Here is a 19246-nt window from a genome sequence, read left to right on the forward strand (position 1 = left end):
CCCCACTCCCAACCCCCATCCACAGGTAGGCCAGGCTGAAGCAGAACTGCTAAAATCAAAGGATGACCTTTGCGAGTTCTCTGATGGTCTGGTGCTCAGGACTCAGCACACTCACTGCTATAGCCAGGGTTCAATCCCTGGTCTGGGAACTAGATTCCACATCAGTTGTTGCATGCAGAAGTCAAAAAAAAAAAAAAAAAAAAAAAAAAAAAAAAAAAAAAAAGGATGACCCTCAAACACAGAATCACAGGGGTACATCCACAGCACAGATCTCAAGAGATTCAGAGAAAAACTTATAGGGAAAAACATATCTGAACTATTACTGCCCAGTTTACCTTGTTGCTTACCCCAAATATTAAAAACCATCAACATCTAAACTTCTAGCACATATTATAAAACAAAGGCCAGGAATTCCTATCGTGGCTCAGCGGAAACGAATCTGACTAGCATCCATGAGAATGCAGGTTCAATCCCTGGCCTCACTCAGTGTGTTAAGGATCTGGTATTGCTGTGAGCTGTGGTATAGGTTGCAGACCAGCTTGGATAATATGGTGTTGTGGCTGTGGTGTATGCTGGCAGCTGCAGCTCTGATTTGACCCCTAGCCAGGGAACCTCCATATGCCATAGATGTAGCTCTAAAAACAAAAAGAAGTTTAAAAACACTAAGGTAAATGGAGGTCATCAAGAATTACCCAGCTGCTACTCATTTAAATAGTTAAACTTCCTTTCTGAATTTTTTTTTTTTTCTTTTCAGGGCCATACCGGCAGGCTAGGGTTCAAAGTTGCAGATGGTGACCTACACCACAGCCACCAGCCTATGCCACAGCCACAGCAACACTGGATCATAGCCGCATCGGTGACCTACACAGCAGCTGGATCCTTAACCCACTGAATGAGGCCAGGAATTGAACCCACATCCTCATGGATACTAGTCGGGTTCTTAACATGCTGAGCCTCAATGGAAACTCCTGAATTTTTTAAGTCTTAACAAAACAGAAATCAATAGATACTTGCTTAATGTGATTTTCAAAAATACATGTAACAAACCAAAAGCCACCAAAAAGGACCAGTGAGGAAAATGTCATCATTAAAGAAGCCAATAGACAATGATATATGAGTCACTTTGTTGTGCAGCAGAAATTATCACATTTTAAATTAACTAGACTTCAGTAAAACTTGTAAAAAATAAAAAAAAAATGAAGAAGCCAATAGACAATGATAAAATATTTGAAGCATTCCCAAAGTCAGGTGAAAAAAAGATGCTCAATGTTAACATTTGCTTTGTAGGTAATAACCAACTTTATTCTTTACACGGAAAAGTTACAAATATTAAAATGAAGGTAGCAAAATTATATTTATTTGCATAATATGATTATGTATCCAGAAATCCTGGAGAATCAACTAAAAAAATATTAGAAACAGTAAGAGTTAAATAATTCAATCAACTGTCAGAACTCAAAAATCTTTTGGGGACAGAGTTCCTGCTGTGGGACAACAGGATCAGCAGTGTTTCTGCAGCACCAAGATGCAGGTTCAATCCCCAGCCTGGCTTGGCACAGTGGGTTAAAACATCCAGCACTGCTGCAGCTGCAGTGGCGTAGGTTACAACCATGACTGGGACGGATCTGATCCCTGGCCCAGGAACTCCATATGCTGTGGGGTGGCCAAAAGTGAAGAAAAAAATAAAGAATATTTTGGAGAAAACTGAATATGAATAATCTCCTAGAAAAAAATATATAAATCTGGGTATCCATACTTTATTTCTTTCACCTAAACTGAGTCCACCTATCACACATTCAAGAGTAAAGCAAAACAAATTTTGAGGCCATAAAGAAAAAAATAAAGCTTTGTCTTCTAAGTGTTTATATTTCTTCCCATAATGAAAAATATAATATTGGAAGAAAAATCCCACCATAAATATTAGAAAACAGAAGAAAGAAAGGTAAAAAGGAAGGAAGAGGAGGAAAAAAAAAAGGTAACTTCGCAGTGGTGTGCTTGAGCTTACTCACAGTAGTTCACAGGAGCCAACTGCTAAATTTTCAGGAATTTTGCAACCCAGCTGTTAACCACAGTAACTATTAAAAATTAAATTACATGAACTTACAGATCAGTAAAGAAAATTAAAAATAAGGTAATAAACACTTAAAACTGATCACTCCCTAATTACTTTACTACATTTTATTATTATCTATGCTGTTTAGGTTATTTACATCTATTGTATCAGTTTGGTGCAAATAGTATATAATGGTTGTGTGACTGCATATCTCAATTCTGTTCAGTGGTATTAAGTTGTTGGATTAAAACAGACCACGCTGGGAGTATTTACACCATAGAAAACAGCATATACTACAAATCAGGACTCCCTCTCCTAGACACACAGACAGTTGTTAATATTTACAAGGATAATACATATATGTAAATATTCATATCCTTTGACATAGCAATTCAATTTCCAGGAATGTATTCTAAGGAATTAAAAATTAGAATATGCACAAAGGCTTAGGGATGTTTGATGTATCATTACATACTATAGGCTAATCAGAAACAATTTAAATATCCCAAACTTGGGTAGTTGATTTAATTATTGTATGCTGTTTAAAAATATTTAATGACACAAGAAAATGCTCATAAAAGAATCCAAAAAGAAAATACAGTGTAAAAAGTGCAATGCAAAACTCCATATCATTATTATTTTGTAAAAAGAAATATATATATATACACACACATAGAAAAAAATCACTTGGAAATTAAAACCTTGTTTTATTAAAAAAAAAAAAAAAAAAACCAGTAAAGAGCCATTTCTGGTTGAAAATTTTCTTCTATTTCGAACTTGAACTCTGAAATTTCTTTCCACCAAAGCTCCAACCTCACTGCTACACATATGCACAAATTTTATCATTCCTTCTAATCACAGAAGTATCCCTCTTTCTAGTTAATGACAATCCATATAACATGGTCTGGAACCTGTTTCTTCCCACTTCTCAAAGAACCTCTGAATTATATGCCCAGACCTTATACCTTGAGTTTCTTTCACTATTTAAGAAGGTCATATTCAAGTCCACATTTCCTTCCTAAACACTTGCCAATCTCTTTTCCTTTTCTCTTAGAAAAGAAAAAAGAAAAAAAATCTATCTAAACTCCAAGTTTCTATTTATTCACCTCTAGTCAAAACCACTGCACTGAAACTAGTATTGCCAAGGTTACCAATGTCCTTATTGCTTAATCCAACTGGATTTTTTCATTCTTTCTTAGTTGATAACACAAAAGCGAGTTAATTCATGTCCACTTCCCTCATCTTCACTTTTTTTAAAGATACAAACTAGCTATTTCATTTATGAACACTTTCACTAAATAAAGTACAACATTAAATAAAGAGCAAATAATGGGATTTTGGACATTTAAAAGTTTTATCTTAATATTTTCCTGTATTTTTCAAAACTTTTGCACTTATTTTTTAGTAAAAATATACTTTTAATTTTAAGCACATGTATATCTGAAAATATAATGTTGTATGTCAATTATACCTCAATTTTTTTAAATGTTAGAAAATAAAATGAATATAAAGAAAAAAATCAATAGGCAATGAACATGATTATACTGTGTTCAGTATTACCTAATAAAACTAATACTTTTATAGAGTCCTTTTACCAGAGGTAGAAACAAAACAACAATACAAAATTGACAATGGAGGGGTTACCATTATGGCTCAGCGGAAATGAATCCAACTAGTATTCATGAGGATGCAGGTTTGATCCCTGGCTCCACTTAATGGGTTAAGGATCTGGCATTGCCGTGAGCAGTGGTGTAGGTAACAGATGTGGCTCAGATCCCAAGCTGCTGTGGCTGTGGTGTAGGCCAGCAGGTGCAGCTCCAATTTGACCCCTAGCCTGGGAACTTCCATATGCTGCAGGTGTGGCCTTAAAAAAGAAAAAAAAAAATCGACAATGCTTTAAAAACTCAAACTTTAGTTATCTAGTTCAACATTCTTTGTAATAAGAGATTTTGTGGAAATATAGTATATGTAATAAGTGTTGATGGGAAGTTGGGCCTTAATATAGGCATTGAAGGACAGCTTTACTAGCAAAAAGGAATGGTGAAGAATTATATACCAAACATAAAATATAGAACAAACTAGTGGTTACCAGTGGAGAGAGGGAAGGGGGGAGGGGCAAGATAGGGATATGAGATTAAGAAATGCAAACTACTACATATAAAATAAATAAGCAACAAGGATATATTGAACAGCACAGGGGACTATAGCTATTATTTTGTAACAACTTTAGATGGAGTATCCTCTATTACAAATATTGAATAACTATGTTGTACACCTGAAACTAATATAATATTGTAAGTCAAATATACTTCAATTTAAAAACTTTTTTAAGCTTGAGAAGAAAGAACAAAGCTAGAGTCATAACCATTCTACACTTCAGATAATACTACAAAGCTACCATTCCACACTTCAGATAATACTACAAAGCTTCCATTAAAACTGCGTGGTGGAATTCCCGTTGTGGCTTAGCAGAAATGAATGTGACTAGCATCCATGAGGATGCAGATTCGATTCCTGGCCTCACTAGTGGGTTAAGGATCTGGCGTTGCCATAAGCTGTGATGTATGCCACAGATGCAGCTCAGATCTGGCATTTCTGTGGCTGTGGCGTTGGCCAGCGGCTACAGCTCTGATTTGACCCCTATCCTGAGAACTCCATATGCCATGGGTGCAGCCCTAAAAAAGACCAAAAAATAAAAAAATAAATAAAAAGGGCATGACACTGTATAGCACAGAGAACTCTACTCAATATTCTATGATAATCTATATGGGAAAAGAATCTGAAAAAAGAATGGACATGTGTACATGTATAACTAAATCACCCTGTGGTACAGCAGCAATTATCACAACATTGTAAATCAACTATACTTCAATGAAACTGAAAAAAAAAAAAAAAAAAAAAACCCAACATGGTATCAGCACAAAAACAGACATATATAACAATGAAACAAAATAGAGAGCCCAGAAATAAACCCACACAACCTCTGGTCAATTAACTTAAGACAAAAGAGTCAAGAATACACAATGGAGAAAAGATCGTCTCTTCAGCAAGTGGTGTTTGGAAAGTTCGACAGCTACACGTAAATCAATGAAACTAGAACACAACCTCACACCCTCACACTTTATATAAAAGTAAACTCAAAATGGTTAAAAGACCTATATATAAGACATGACACCATAAAACTCCTAGAATAGAACACAGGAAAAACAGTCTCAGACATAAACATACCAATGTTTTTCTTAGGTCAGTCTCATAAGGCCGTAGAAATAAAAGCAAAAATAAACAAATAGGACCTGATCACATTTTAAATTTTTTGCAAAGCAAAGGAAACCATCAACAAAACAAAAAGACAACATGCAGATTGGGAGAAAACATTCACAAACAAAGCCACAAGAGCTTATTTTCCAAAATACACAGTTTATACAATTCAGTATCAAAAACCCACACAACCCAATCAAATATGGGCAGAAGACCTAAACAGACATTTCTCCAAGGAAGACATGGCCAACAGACACATGAAAAGATGCTCAACATCACTAAATTTAAAGAGAAATGCAAATCAAAACTACAATGAGAGAGTTCCCACTGTGGCACAATGAGATCAGCAGCGTCTTGGAAGCACTGGGATACAGGTTTGATCCCCTGCCTGACACACAGGGTTAAGGATCCAGTGTTGCTGCAGCTGTGGCTTAGGTGTGACTGCTGCTCGGATCTGATCCCTGGCCAAGGAATTCCATATGTGATATGCTGCAGGGCGGCCAAAAATGAAAACAAACAAACAAAAACACAATGAGGTATCACCTCACACTGGCCAGAATGGCTATCATTTTAAAAATATACAAATAATAAATGCTGAAGAGGATGTGGAGAAAAGGGAACCTTCCTACACTGTTGGTGGGAATGTAATTTGTGCAGCCACCATGAAAAATAGTAATAAACTATAAATAGTAATAAACTAAAAATAGAAATACCATATGACTCAACAACCCCTTACTCCTGGACATATATTCAGAAAAGATGAAAACTCTTAATTCAGAAAGATATATGCCTGAGTTCCCATTATGACTCAGCAGTAATGAACCTGACTAGTCTCCATGAGGATGCACATTTGATCCCTGACCCTGCTCAGTGGGTTAAGGATGAGCCGAGGTGTAAGTCACAGATCTGCTGTGGCTGTGGCTGTGGCTGTGGTGTAGGCTGGCACCTACAGCTTCAACTGGACCCCTAGCCCAAGAACTTCCATATATTGCAGGTGCTGCCCTAAAAAAAAAAAGAAGATTCATGCAGTGCAATGTTTACAGCAGCACTATTTACAACAGCCAAGACATAGGAGTTCCTGTCATGGCTCAGAGGTAATGAATACAACTAGCATCTATGAGGACTCAGAGTCGATTCCTGGCCCCCTGTTCAGTGGGTTAAGGATCCACTGTTGCTGTGAACTGTGATGTTGGTCGCAGACATGGCTTGGATCCCATGTTGCTATGGGCTACGGTGCAGACCAGCCCCGTCAGCTCTGACTCAACCCCAGCCTGGGAACCTCCACATGCCATGGGTGCGGCCCTAAAAAAAAAAAAAAAAAAACAAACTACAATAGCCAAGACATGGAAAGAATCCAAGTGCCCATCAACAGATGATTGGCTTAAGATGTCATATATATATACATGCCCCTGGCCTTGCTCAGTAGGTTAAGGATCTAGCATTACCGTGATCTGTGGTGTAGGCTGCAGATGCTGCTCATATCCTGTATTGCTGTGGCTGTGGTGTAGGCCATATATATATATATATGTACACACACACACACACATATATACACTCAAGAATATTACTCAGCCACAAGAATGAAATATTGCCATTTGCAACAACATGGGTGGATCTAGAGATTATCATTCTAAGAGAGGTAAGACAAAGACAAATATTATATGATATCACTTATATGTGGACTTTTTAAAATAATACAAATGAATCTATACACAAAACAGAAACACAGACATAGAAAACAAACTTATGGTTACTAAAGGGGAAAGGAGAGGGGAAGGGATAAATTAGGAGTATGGGAGTAACAGATATAAACTACTATACATAAAATAGATAAGCATCAAGGATTTACTGTATAGCACAGAGAACTAATTCAGTATCTTATGATAACCATTAATGGAAAATAATCTCAGAGTTCCCATTGTGGTACAACAGAAACAAATCTGACTAGCATCCATGAGAATGAAGGTTTGATCCCTGGCCTTGCTCAGTAGGTTAAGGATCTAGCATTACCGTGATCTATGGTGTAGGCTGCAGATGCTGCTCATATCCTGCATTGCTGTGGCTGTGGTGTAGGCCAGCATCTATAGCTCCGATTCAACCCTAGCCTGGGAACTTCCATATGCTATTGGTGCAGCCCTAAAAGAAAAAAAAAAGAAAATAATCTGAAAAACTATATATATGTAACTGAACTACTTTGCTGTATACCTATAACTAACACAATTTTCCAAATCAGCTATACTTCAGTTTTTTAAAACCCTATATATATTTTATATATATACATACATATTTTTATGTGTGTATATATATATTTGTCTTTTTAGGGTTGCACTAGCAGCATATGGAGGTTCCCAGGCTAGGGGTCGAATCTGAGCTACAGCTGCCAGCCTACACCACAGCCACAGTAACGTGGGATCCCAGCCGCATCTGCGACCTACACCCCAGCTCACAGAAAAGCTGGATACTTAATCCACTGAGCAAGACGCCAGGGATCCAACCTGCGTTCCCATATATGCTAGTCAGATTTGCTTCTGCTGAGCCACGATGGAACTCTTGTTTAATATATTTTAATCTTGGTAATCTTCCACTACATTGTGAGACTTTGAGGTCAAAACCAGGATTTATTACTCTTTCTACATGCAGAATATGCTAGGTACTTAATGAAACTTGTTGAATAAATATATGAATACAACTAAAAAAAATCCAAAACACACACAAAAAAAAACCCTGCCTCTCTTCAATCTAAAGATTTACACCTCGGTTGAGATATAAGTCAACCAAAGTATTAGTCCTCCTAAATTTATTTTTAAAAATAATTAAATAAGATTAAAAATATGAGAAGTAACTATAAAAACTCGGTCAAGGAGAACATTTTTTAAGCTTAAAAATGGAAGAAAATGTTTCCAAAAATCCAAAGATCAACAATTTAATATTTTACATTTCTATAAATAAAAACAATATTAAAAAGCCAAACAAGGAGTTCCAGTCGTGGCTCAGTGGTTAATATATCCGACTAGGAACCATGAGGTTGTGGGTTCAATCCCTGGCCTTGCTCAGTGGGTTAAGGATCTGGTGTTGCCATGAGCTGTGGTGTAGGTTGCAGACGTGGCTCAGATCCCACCTTTCTGTGGCTCTGGCATAGGCTGGAGGCTACAGCTCCGATTAGACCCCTAGTCTGGGAACCTCCATGTGCCGCGGGAGCGGCCCAAGAAATGGCAAAACGACAAAAAAAAAAAAAAAAAAAAAAAGCCAAACAATTATAATAAATATAATGAAAATATATCATGAATACTTAGAAGAATTTATAAATGGTTACAATAAACATAAGATCTCAGTGCAAAAACAGCAAATGTCAAAGACAAATCACAAAAGAGAAATACAACGGGTGAAGACACTGAAAAATTGTCACTTTAATTAGTCACAGAAATGCAGATTAAATAAGGTATAGGAGTTCCTATTGTGGTCAGTGAAAACGAACCCATCTAGTATCCATGAGGATGTGGGTTCAATCCCTGGCCTCACTTAGTGAGTTAAGGAGTGACAGTAGGTCACAGAAGCAACTTGGATCCTGCATTACTGTGACTGTGGCTGTGGCTGTGGCCAGCAGCTGTAGTTCCAAACAGACCCTTAGCCTGGGAACTTCCATATGCCACAGGTATAGCCCTAAAAAAAAAAAAAGAAAGAAAAAGAAAAAGGGACATTTTCTGCAATGCAATTGGCACGGGCTAAAAATAATGAATATACCCAACCCAATGAAAATATGGCAGTGTGTAATAGTGGTTCTGGGATAGAATTCCCACCTGCCACTGAAAGTATGGTAAACAGGTACCATATAATGACAGTGAAATATAAAATCATACAATACTGAACAAAAGCAAAGCTCACGATATATTTTAAAAGCCTTAAAGCATTCTCAGCCATTGACCCAACTGCAATTGCATTTTTGGAAATTTATCCTATGAAATAATGTCAAACAGGAGTTTCCGTCATGGCGCAGTGGTTAACGAATCCGACTAGGAACCATGAGGTTGCGGGTTCGGTCCCTGCCCTTGCTCAGTGGGTTAACGATCCGGCGTTGCCGTGAGCTGTGGTGTAGGTTGCAGACGCGGCTCGGATCCTGCGTTGCTGTGGCTCTGGCGTAGGCCGGTGGCTACAGCTCCGATTCAACCCCTAGCCTGGGAACCTCCATATGCCGCGGGAGTGGCCCAAGAAATAGCAACAACAACAACAACAACAAAAAAAAAAGACAAAAAAAAAAAATAAGAAATGATGTCAAACAACAATAAATAAAAGTGGTATGAATAAAAACGTTCACTGAAGCATTATTTATAAAGGTTAAAAAAGAATCAGTGTGCCTATTTACACAACCATGCACTCCACCATTTAGCACTCAATTGGGGAACAAAGAAAGAATCAGATAATCTTGTGGGGAGGTAGAGGGTTAGAAAGATTTTCACAAAAGTAACTCTTCAGAGGATATTAGAAAATAAGCAGATTCTACCAAGTAAAAAGAGAGAAAATAATAATTGAGAACATCATATGCAAAAATCACAGTCATCAAAGTCTACACTTAGGGATCCATAACATATGGCATGTCTCTAATATGTTTAGAACATGCTGCCTCCCATCTCCCAGTGGTTTTCAGAAAGCAATGTCTGGCAGTGGTATAAATACATTACAGAGCTATAAACATAAATACAAATGAAAAATATTAGGCAAACTAGCTGTGATTATTCATTTATACATATGTGATATACCAGGAGAGTAGAAGGGTTTTTAAAAAAAGGATGAGAGTTTGTTAAGCTAAACTCATCTTGAGACCTTATGATATATTAGAAAGAATATGTAACAACTGACAGTGGTAAGCCACAGACAGTCTCTATAGCTTTCACTTTCATCATCTGAAAAGAAGGAAATGAGTGTTCAATTGCATCAAATTATTGTTATGGTCATATGAAATAAATGTGAATGTAAGGTAACATAATCTCCTACCTCCCCCAACTAGCTCAACCCCATTCCTTTAAATTATGTAGTTCATATTAATCCTTCTGCCCATTCACATTACTATTAGTCTAGTCATTACCGTCTGACACTTGAATTTCTGCAATAAATTACTGGTCTTTTAATAACCTCTTCTTTCTAAACATTTAACAGATTTCCTTCACATTTATTTTCCTAAAACAACTTTTTAATCATGTCACACCTCTGCTTGAAAATCTATTAACTAGCCCAAATTCCTCTAACTTATCTGTCATTATTTTCAAACAAATTTTAGTTAGTTACGTTCCCCTCCATCCTCGCCTTTGCTCAGGTTGCTCTTCTAAGCTAAAATATCTACTACTTTCTTCAAAGCCCAATTGAAGTTTCATTATCTCCTTGAATCCTTTTAATTCTAAAGCAATTTTAAAAAGCATTTTGGAGATACCAATACTTAAGCATATGAAGTATCCTAAACCATGCGACCTTACAGTATAAACTCATCTTACTGGAGAATGGGAGAGTGTGGTAGGGTCTAGTCAACAGGTTGTATTAAAATATAATTTAAAAATATCATCGACATCGACCACACTGGGGATGGATTATATTTGCCACTCATAAGTGCAACACAGCCAATTTCACCACCAACATTAAAGCAGATGTCATTTATGTAGCTGAGCTCCAAATACTCACAGCTGGCCTGTATTTAGAAGCTATGATAGGAGCTCCTGTTGTGGCTCAGTGGTAATGACCCCAACTAGCATCCAAGAGGACATGGTTCAATCTCTGGCCCCACTCAGTGGGTTAAGGATGAGGCTTGGCTGTGGCTGTGGTATAGGTGGGCAGCTGCAGTTCCAACTGACCCCTAGCCTGTGAACTTCCATATGCTGCAGATGTGGCCCTAAAAAAAGCAAAAAAAAGCTATGATATACAAAAAACATCTATATTAAGACATAAGAGCCACATTTAGTGTAAGATGCCACACTGTGAGAGCTACTCAGGAACAGAGGGCATCTGACACATGTATCCCAGTTGGAGCATAAGGTCACTGAGTAAATGATGGCTATTAAAATAATTTTTCCTTTCCTACCCTTAATTTTTTTCCTGACATAAAAAATTAAATTTATAACATAAAAATCACAAAAGAAAAGATTTCATGTACACCCTTTCTCTCTAAGTAAATTATGAACTCCTTAAGCACATTATGGGCCATACATTTTATTCCTAGGCACCTTGAATTGTTTCTAGTTATTTAAAAATAGATGCTGACCTGATACTTATTCTCAATTTAACGACCAATATATTTAACTAATCACTGCTGCCTAATACATAACTATTAGCACATCGCAATAGTACTAAACATGAGAAACTAATAAGTGATTGTTTCCATGGGTGGGTACAGGATTATTTTTCACTCACTCATGAAGTGCTGAGATTACAAATACAGAAATAGACATTAATTTTTACCCCGGCACATGTAGTTAATTTAGTTATGCCTCTGGACTTCAGCTGAAACATATCAAATGCTACCTACCAAGAATGAAATATTTGCGATAAATTGCAAGAAATGACCTGTTTCACAAAAGGTGTTTCACATTACAAAGAAAAAAGTCAAAACCAAGGGACTATGTTATAGAGCACTTCATTAAAAGAACAAAAAAACAAAACCAGGGAAATTCTGGTCACATTCTATTCGGCGCCTACTCTCCTCCCCCAGCTCAGCCTGCTCCTACCTTTCCATTTCACACTTAGCACAAAAGAATTTACCAATTCTTCTCGTTTATGAGTTCTGGCAAGTACATCTCATTCTGGAGAGGGAAAAGGAAAGAGTTTTTACCTAACTGGCCAAAGTTATTACATGTTCTCTTCCTGAACCAACCACCTGACTGTTTACAAAGCCCTTCCCTAACCCTTCAACTTCCTACTTCAAATGCCCAAGGTATGATTCTAGATAAGAGTTATTTTCTCAACAAACTGCTGAAATTATTAATAACAAGGCAGGAATTCAATGCCAAGACACTTTGACCACAGTGAAGAGGACTCCATTACATAACAATTCTCCACTCCTCTTAACCCCATTTAAAAGACTTCTTGGAGTTCCTGTTGTGGTGCAGCAGCTGAACGAATCCGACTAGGAACCATGAGGTTGCAGGTTCTATCCCTGGCCTCACTCATATCCAGCGTTGCTGTGGCTGTGGTGTAGACCCGCAGCTGTAGCTCTGACTAGACCCCTAGCCTGGGAACCTCCATATGCTGAGTACAGCCCTAAAAAAAAAATAAAAGCCTTCTTTAAAACTGTCTCCTCTTTTTGTTGTTGTTACTGTCTACCCCCAATTCCTTTGGCTTTGAAGTACCCTTCTTTTAAAATAGATTTGACCCACAATCTCTGTTACTGTTTCTTTGTAGACCCTATTTCTTTCAGTACACTACACTAACAACCCATAAAAGTAGAAATACATTATGTGACTTATGGGCTGCTCCCTGATTTTTTTCAGGTGCTCAAGATCAGCTTAGCCGCTTCTTACACCACCATAATGGTTTATGTTAACAATAACCCTCCTCCCAGGAAGTCCAAAAGTAATGTTTCAACAACCATGTCATGATGGAAACCAGAAAATAATAAGTATGGTTTCTTTCTAAACTCAGATACTAGATAGCCTTCTATGTCTACTCATTTCCACATTTCATTTACCTCAAAACTCATCATCATCAAAATAAGAAATGATTACATATGTTTTAACGTTTTCTTCTAAAAGGTCCCTTCAAGTAAATGTTTATCACAATAATGCAAAAAGGAAAACGAAATAAATTTAAATTTATCTTACTGCAGTAACAATGAAGTTAGGAAAAGTCTAGCCACTGAAAACATACTTTCTTGTACATCTGTCTTTGTTTTAATCTTTCCTTTTCAAACTCTTTATTCTTTGTAGGATTTCTATTATAAGGGAAATTCAGTACTGATGTAATTTAAAGGAAGAGGTTAAACATTTTGTTGGCTTTTTGTCCTTATGGATATTCCTATTATTGATAGTCCAGCCAGTCTGTCTTCTTCATTCATCCAAAGGAACTAAAACAAGTAAAAGTGTTTTTTGAGCCAGAGGCATCAAACCTCCTTGGAAAGCTAGTTCCTCACCACCACATCTAGAAAAGGAAAAAAGAGGTCACATCCTCTTTGCTTGATGTTCTTGGTAGGTATGATGATACATTAGGTTTCAAGAAACAACATTTATAAAAGCACTGGAAAAGAATGAGGCAGAAGAGAGTTTTTCTGGTTGATCTCACATTAAACAATATTTGAATAACTCTGACCAGAAAGGGCAGTTCTGTCAGTTTTAACCTGGCTTCCACAAACTGCAATCCTATCACTGAAATGGATGATTTGAAACTGATTAACCTACCTTCTCCAGAGAAAGCCAAGCAGCCAATTCTGAAAGCAATGGAGGAAAAGCAGCACCCCATAATGATTTCTTTTCCATCTGGCATAACCCCCAAAAGACTGCTCAACTCCAGATACAACAAGCCCTAGTTTGAATTAATTTGTTCTAGAGGAGGCTCATGCTGTCCTAGTAATAATAGTCAGATTATTTCTTCTGATCTCTGAACATTCAGTTTATTCATTCTTGGTCTAATTCAAAGCTACCCAAACCAAAGAGCCGTTTCTGTGATTCTAAGCAAAAGTCATCTCTCTCCTGAGCTTTCACAAACTTTACTCCATAGCTCTCCATGAGTATGCTTGAAGACAGCATTCAATACAAACCTGATGAATGAAGGTAGCTGCCCTCCTTTTCCCCTATTATTAGGGGACCAATAAAAATATATCAAATGCCTGTGATTCTCCTGTGGCGGTTGTTTTTGAGTCAATTCATTTTTCGAGTAATAGCTAAATTTTCTGGATTTTTTTGCTAATATTTTAAAAATTGAACCCATTACTTCACCTCTCTTTTTATCTAAGTATAATTATCTGTTACAACGAGAACCAGGAAAGGTAGACAAATAAAATTCCAAACCTTTATTTTGGTGAAAAATCTAAGGACTTCTCTCCATCTGATCTACCAAGAAGTCAGGGAGAAAGGAAAACAGGGCTTATTTTAAATTTACCTGCTTTTATTTCCTCAGCTTATTCTGGGCTAAGATGCTGACGATCAGGGAGATAACTGAAAGGACAACAGTCCAAAAAAAGAGAGAGCAAAAGGGCATAGAACAATTTACAAAATGACTAATGTAACCTGAAATAATGGCAAATTAATGGTATATATAAAGTTATTATCCTATGGGACTCAAAACTAAAATACAACACATCGTCCTTTAATAACCTTTGAATTTATTATTTAGAAAAAAGTACAGCCTACTATCAGCTAGATTAAATTTGGCCATATATTCTGTTATATTACCAACATATCCAGCCATTTGTGAAGCCAAGAAAGAGTAAAATGCACTCTTAGGATTGGTACTCAACCTTGAAGTGCTGAAAGCCACTTCATCATCTAGTGTGGGGACAAACACATGCATGCAGCACATGCGAATCTAACACTTTGTTGTGTGAAAGCTCAACAGAATCACCGTCACTGTAAATCACTCAGAGAAATTATTTTAACATACACAAATCAAGGCAGAGTTCTCTCTGATTCCTACCAGGATATGCAAAATCACATTCAACATTTTCTCCCCCTACTCTCAATTGAAAGTTTGGCATACAGTGGCTTTCTCCTCTCTTTTCATTCACTACTAAGCAGCACAACACACAGAAACTATTATAGCTGGACCAGCTTTCACATGTTACTTCAATACACAGCTATACTTAATATTCCAGAAGTGACCCAAAAAGCAGAAGAGACTCCATCTTTGATTCCTTCTAAAAAACTGATAGTTTAGGATCAGCATTATCCTAACCCCATTTAATGTCTTGATTTTCCTTCCTTTCTCTCTTGCCTTACACCACTCCAAACTAAAAGTTCTGTCAGTCTTCTACATATTAGATGAAATTGTTTTATAGGCTACGGTTTGTGCTTCTTAAAACTACATCTAACTAGTAAAATATAATTAACAATATTTTCAAATCAAAGATAATTCAGTTATTTACCTATGGACAAAATCATAAAACATTTTCCAAAAATTACAATGGTTGTATAATCTATATTTGTTTTTGGCCAAGATGAGACATACAATCAGTAATACATATTCACCTTTTACACTTGCTTCCTTCAAAGCTTCTTCATTTTATTCAGCATTTAGTTTAAATTAAATATTTAAAATTGAAGCTGTTCTATGTTGCAAACACAGCTAAAATGAAGAGCTTCAGTAGCAGCAGTGACCAGATTTTAAATGCAGGTAGATCAATAAAAAAAAAAAAAAAAAAAAAAACAACCAAAGGCTCCATGTGTGAGTGGAATGGTTTATAATAGCTTGCAAATGACTATGTGCTTGCTGTAACCAGCTGTTCTTAAATTATGAATATGCAACCAATTCATGTTAAAGCCAAATCCCAGCACTCTTTCTACAGAGAAATCCCAGTAGTTTTGCTTGTTCTACATGTTAGCACTGTTAAGGATACAAATAGCAGTAAGCTTCCGAACAAATAGGACCAAACTATTGGCATTTTATGCACTGGGTCCATTATCACAGCGGGCGATGTCAATCACTGGTACATTCCTATAACAGCTCAGGCAATATGACAATGATCTTGAAGGAAAAAAAACCAAAATCTCTGCAGCATAGTCAAAGTCCTTCTGACAGCCTAATGCTTTCTTACTTCAGCCAATCAGATTGTCAGACCTGACCTACTAGAAGACTTGCATCAAGCTTGAAACATTTTAAAACATCAATCATAAAAACAAAGACAGGACATTGAATTATACAGTATTAACCTCTAGGGTTTGCATACAAAGACCTTAGATTTATTTATGTCCCAGCGAGTTAAGAGCTTCAGTACACCGTTCTTTACACCAAACTGACTGCCAATTTGATGAACCTCTCTGCCCTCAGCAGGAGTGCACCGTCTTTGATTAATGAGTGCATGCTTGTAGAAAAGTATTAAGAGCAGAAAACAGGAAAAACACACAATTATTTCTACACATAGCTGAAGTACCAATGCAATCATTATCTGCAAACAAAATGCTCCTTTTGCCTATGTACACATGTGCACACAAAGTTAGTAAAGGTTCTGATCTACATATTACCATCATTATTATCTCTAACACTTAATTCTTATTTGAAAGACATTTAAAAACCAAGGTGCAAGCCAAATTTCATAAATCATAAAAACAACTATTTTAAAGCAGTAATTTTATTTTTAAAAACAAACTAAAAACATCCTATCTTACACAGCAAATTTTTAAATATGTGGCATAAAAAGTATATTTTTACCTCATATTCTTAAAAAAGTTATGCATTAAAAAAGCTCAATATTCTATTTACAAATATCAGTTCTCTTAAATATTTTACATCTCAAACTGTATTATGACTTGCCACAAATCACATAGCATTCAAAACAGATTTAAGTCATATAAATTCATTTTAGTCTAAGTACCATACGTAACTGTAAATTAAATATATTTATTGCCCATGATTTCAAAGTTAATAGGGTCAACAGAAAAATTTATGAATGAAAATTTAAACTTTTTATGATTGTTCTGTTTAGAACTGCTTTCCTTTAAGAAACCCAGTGGGGGAAAAATCCTACTTAAATTAAGGGATGCCTATTTGCACTACAATTAGGAGTATGTCATTTCTAAAAATGAGCTAAGCATTGAGATTCATTTAAAAAAAGTTTACATTTAATATACAACTCAATTTGCCACTTAATTTATATCTGCCATGACATAAATATTTTCTGAATAAATATATTTCTCAAAAATTGAAACACAGGCTAAGATAATAAAATAATTTTAAGAAACTGTATGGTGAATACATTAAAATATAAAAGCATTATTACCTGAATATAAATTTTAGCTTTAGTCTCAGTAATTTACATTTATTTAAAAGAAAAGCATCTTTATAAACTTATGATTTCAGGATATTATAATTCTGGAATCACTCAGTGATGCATTATAAATGTTTAAATTTGTTTATATTGTATAAGAAGTCCTTTTCATTGGGTTTAACTCAGCAAATTATTCTAATCATCAATTTCACTTTTTAAGAATTCCTTTTAAAGGCAATATTCAATATTTTGAATATGTTATGTTATGCTCTTTGAAAAATTGTTGGTGTACTTAGATTTAAAAATTAAAAATTGATAAATATTAGAACTAGAAAATATCTCAACACAGTCATAAGTTACATTTTATCCTTCAACTCATCATCCTAAATTTGTTACATAAATTTTTTTTAAATATGTTTTTTTCTGTTGAGATGATCACTCCCTATTCTCCATCTTTCCTGTCTCCTCTTCCACCAAAACAAACAAAACAAAGAGCAAGTAATTAGAAAAAGTATAAAACAGAGGCCAATGGGATGATCTGACACCACTATAGTATAACAGTTTAATAGCTGAAACTATTAATAATGGTTATTAGTACAATAAAAACATAATTTCAAATTTTAAAATAATTAAATGACTACTAGTCAATTATATAATATTTTTACCTTCTTATAGAGAAAATTAAACCCCAAATTGCCCTTTTCCTAAATAATTCTTTTCTCTTCTAAATATCTTCTGCAGCAAAAGTTTAAAGAAATGTTTAGTCAAACAAGTCAACGTTTACTAAATAAGGCATATTTTTGAAACCTTATGATAAGATTTAATTTTATATAACCAAAAACTTCTTAAAATACCTAACTAGGTATTTAATTACTCCCTCAGGATATCAAATTTATTTTTTAAAAAATCATTAAATCTCAATGATAGAATTTCATCTAGGGGTCAAAATCCCCACATTACTTTGTGCTAAAGAACACCTTCTTTTGGCAGTTCCACCTAGGACTAGGTCAAAAACTCAGAAACTACAACTTAAAAATCCTATGAGAAATCTTTAAATCTAAAAGTAATCAAGTTCTAATGCTTCCTTTCACTGATTCAAGAAGATAAGACAGAAAACTAAACTTTCATGTAACTGTGATATCCTACATCTTGTATAGTAACACAAAAGTAGCAACAAAGACATTAACAATTGCAGTTCAAGCTGGGAGTGACTGTTCTGTTTCAATTCAATGACACCACTAATGGCTTCTTAGCAGCTCCATGAAATCAACCAGCTGTCAAGTTGATGCATCAGAAGGAACAGTTATGCACTCCCATAAGAAAAAGCAACACATCAGGATGTTTGGCAAAACATCTGCTCCTTTACACTGCAGTTCTATAATAAACATGCAAACAAAGAAATGGGAGAAAGGGCAACAGAATTAAAATTCCAAGGTTTCCATTACAATTTCATATGCATTTTAAATAAATGGCTTATAAAAATAAAAACAAATTTCTGCCAAGCTGAATACTTTATTTGAAATCTTTTGAAAATGCTAAATATGATTAGTCAGATTCTTTTAGGCAAAACCTACATACAAATCTTTCCATTTTTAAAACTAAGAGTAAACTATAGTTACCAAATAAAACCTTACCATGGTGTTACATACAAAACTCAAAAATTAATACTAAAATATAGTCTTCCTTCACTCAATACATATTTAGTAACTTATGCCAACAGTGTTTTGCATTTTCAAGACTAAATAGCCTAAAAATATTTTTCAGTAGTGTTTGAAAGAGTAAATGCTGCTACAGTTCAGCCCCAGTTTTTAACACATAGTAACAGTAAATATACCACTCTATTTCAAAATATGTATCTACTCCTACTTCTCTCCAAACCTCTATATGAAAACAATAATATTAAGTTCTCAGAAATAACTTCCTGCTTTTAAAGCATACAATTTGATTTCCCCAAAAAAAACTCTTGTCCTCATAGGCTTAAAATAATTTTACATTCAACCATTCATTTCAAACATTTGTAAAATATTACTTTTTTCTATCTG

At 35.4% G+C, this 19246-nt stretch overlaps 1 long non-coding RNA gene across 2 annotated transcripts in view; it reads right to left on the minus strand.

Moving 5' to 3' along the window:
• Positions 1 to 19246, minus strand: part of LOC110256931 — a 171731-nt gene that overhangs the window by 71253 nt on the left and 81232 nt on the right. Inside the window, exon 5 of one of the 2 annotated variants that reach the window (XR_002339013.1) lies at positions 9529 to 18579. The exons of the other annotated variant lie outside the window; for it this stretch is intronic. This is a non-coding gene — a long non-coding RNA (uncharacterized LOC110256931). Of the gene's footprint in view, positions 1 to 9528; positions 18580 to 19246 lie in introns of those variants that run through there. 2 annotated transcript variants of the gene reach the window in all.

The sequence above is a fragment of the Sus scrofa genome, chromosome 15, assembly GCF_000003025.6.
Source record: "Sus scrofa isolate TJ Tabasco breed Duroc chromosome 15, Sscrofa11.1, whole genome shotgun sequence".
Taxonomy (NCBI): domain Eukaryota; kingdom Metazoa; phylum Chordata; class Mammalia; order Artiodactyla; family Suidae; genus Sus; species Sus scrofa.